Source organism: Diaphorina citri, unplaced genomic scaffold, assembly GCF_000475195.1.
Source record: "Diaphorina citri unplaced genomic scaffold, Diaci psyllid genome assembly version 1.1 scaffold114, whole genome shotgun sequence".
Classification (NCBI taxonomy): Eukaryota; Metazoa; Arthropoda; class Insecta; order Hemiptera; family Psyllidae; genus Diaphorina; species Diaphorina citri.
In genome coordinates, this window is record NW_007377551.1 from 323,276 (window position 1) to 325,926 (window position 2,651).

At 36.4% G+C, this 2,651-nt stretch overlaps 1 long non-coding RNA gene across 1 annotated transcript; it reads right to left on the reverse strand.

Annotated features, from left to right (window-relative positions):
• Positions 1 to 554: 554 nt before the first annotated feature.
• Positions 555 to 886, reverse strand: LOC113465485. Its single transcript, XR_003390187.1, has 2 exons — positions 840 to 886; positions 555 to 756 (listed from the first exon to the last, which is right to left on the reverse strand). It is a non-coding gene; the product is annotated as an uncharacterized LOC113465485 (long non-coding RNA).
• Positions 887 to 2,651: the final 1,765 nt, after the last annotated feature.

Consider the following 2,651-nt stretch of genomic DNA (forward strand, 5'->3'; position numbering starts at 1 on the left):
ATGTGCTATCAGAGCACTAAAAATAATAAAGGTTGAAAAAAAAAAAAAAAAAATCATATGAGTTTTGTAAGTGTACATTTTTTTCTTTCTCGTGAAATTTGTTTTAATGGAAGTCATAATCATACATGAAAATATTATTTATTAACGTTTTCAAATGAACATTAAAAGATTGTATTAGCGGGAATAAATCATTGCGTGGTGCAATAAATAACTCGGTGCATGTTATGTTATACAAGTTTGAGGTTATTTAGATAGAAGTTACATTGTCTTCTTCTTCTTCTTCTTTAAGTCATTCACAGTGAATTCGCAGTATTCGCGGTTTGTTCGAGGTATTCGCAATTCCTTCGCGGTATTCGCGAACACATTGCGAATACCGCGAACAAACCGTGAAAAAATCGCGAACCAGTTGCGAATACCGCGAACAAACCGCAAATAGCGCGAGTACCGCGAACAAAGCGCGAATACCGCAAACAAACCGCGAATACCGCGGACTAACCGCGAATACCGCGGACTAACCGCGAACAAATCGCGAATACCGCGAATATTGCGAAAAAACCGCGAAAACCGCGAACAAATCGCGAAAACCGCAAACAAATCGCGAAAACCGCGAACAAACCGCGAATACCGCGGACTAACCGCGAATACCACGAACAAATTACGATCGTGAACAAACTGTGAATAACTCAAAAGAAGACAATATATGTAACTTCTATCTCAAAGGAATCTCCAAACCAATGGTCAAAATGTAGGAGAAACCTCCCCTCAACCCCCTACATTTCCCCTGATCCCCTACTCTCTTAGTTTTGGTAGTAGGGGGTCAAGGGGAGGTTTCCTCAGACCTAGATTTTTGTCAGAGCTTATTCTCTCTTCTGCTTTCAGAAAGGAAGGTTCTCTGTCTTCTCTGTTCCCTCTCTCCTCTCTGATATCTCCAAAAAACCAAATATTTCAACATGGTTTTTGGGAAATCAAGAGGTCCTATTGGAGTATTTAAGATTACCAAGGAGTCTCTCTTATGTAACTTTTCACAAGAAATCGATTGGTGGAATAATACACACATCCAATGCCAACTTTCATAACACTACTCTTCCTTTTGAATTTGGATGCACAAAAAAAAGTGTTTCCTTTTTGGAAGCAAAGCCACTTAGAAGTACTCATCTTCAAACATAACTACATTTGAACTCTATATCGGGAAGCTCGACACTACAATATAGCATTCCAACAGCCTAAATCAGGGGAAGTAACCCAATAATATACTTCTTCCAACCTAAACTTGCGGCACCCTGTCACCATTTTTTTTCTTTTTTTTTTTAGTGTAGATAGATAGATATTATAGGTTTGTATGGAAGTAAAGTATTCATAGGACTGTAAAAGAACCTACAAAACAGGCTTCAATAGAACTTTTACCCTCATACAAAACACGAAAATAAATCACACTACAGATGAATTTCTCCATCTCCAAAATGTGTACAAACACTTCAACCGGTCCGAAGGACCATAAATTATAAACACAACCAATAACAAAACGATAATAATAACGAAATTATTTATTTTAATTAAATTCTATGCAGGAATATTTCTGTAACAATAATAAAATGCAAAACCAACTTTGGAATAAAAAAAAAAAAAAAAAAAAAAAAAAAAAAAAAAAACTGATATCTCAAAATAACCAAATATTTCAACATGGTTTTTGGGAAATCAAGAGGTCCTATTGGAGTATTTAAGATTACCAAGGAGTCTCTCCCATATGTAACTTTTCACAAGAAATCGATTGGTGGAATAATACACACATCCAATGCCAACTTTCATAACAATACTCTTCCTTTTGAATTTGTTTCTCCGGCGAGAACATTAATATTTTTCCCCCGTGAGTACCGAAAAGTTCGAGTTAGGTGCTGCCATCTGACGGTGGCGTAGCGAACTAAACGCCTTCAGTCCAAACCTAACCTTCCTTCAGTCAGTTGTGTGTTGTGAAGTACGAACGTTTCTGAACTGTTTTTGTTATTGTCCTATACCTCGTATCTAGAAGTTTTTTCACAAAAAAATATACAATAACAAAAGAAAATTGCCTACCCGGTCGGCTTTTCGCAAACATTTTTTCGCCCGATTTTTCGCAGCCTTTTTTTGCGGATCTTTGCCGAATTTTTCGGGCGTCGAAAATTGCGTTTTTTGTCGGTCGTATTTTTTCCAAAACTTGTCGTAACCGTAACTTTGTCCGTATTCCGTGAATCAAGTGAGTTGTTTCGTGGAGGAATTTTTCGAATAAATTATATTCTTTGTTGAGTTTTGTAGTTATTTCTTTTATAGTTGTTGGTTTTGTGTTTTTTAAAAGTTCAAGTTACAATAGTTTTTCTCTTCTCTTTTTACTTTCTATTACCCTTATTTAATGTGCGGTTTTTCTCCCTTTCCTAAAAAGCTCCGTGTTTCCTCGATTTGTTTCTATTGTGTGGGAGTTTGGCGGCACCCAGTGTAAAAGTTCATTATTGTGTGTACCTTTCCAGTGATGTCTGAGTGAAGTGTTTTCCAAGTGTTTTGTCAATATAATTTCATTTAAATCTGTAGGTAATGCCTGTGATGGCGTAATTAATAAATTCTGTAAAAGAAAACTCGGCTGATGATAAAATGTAACAATTATTTCTTACCTGCCCGTACCT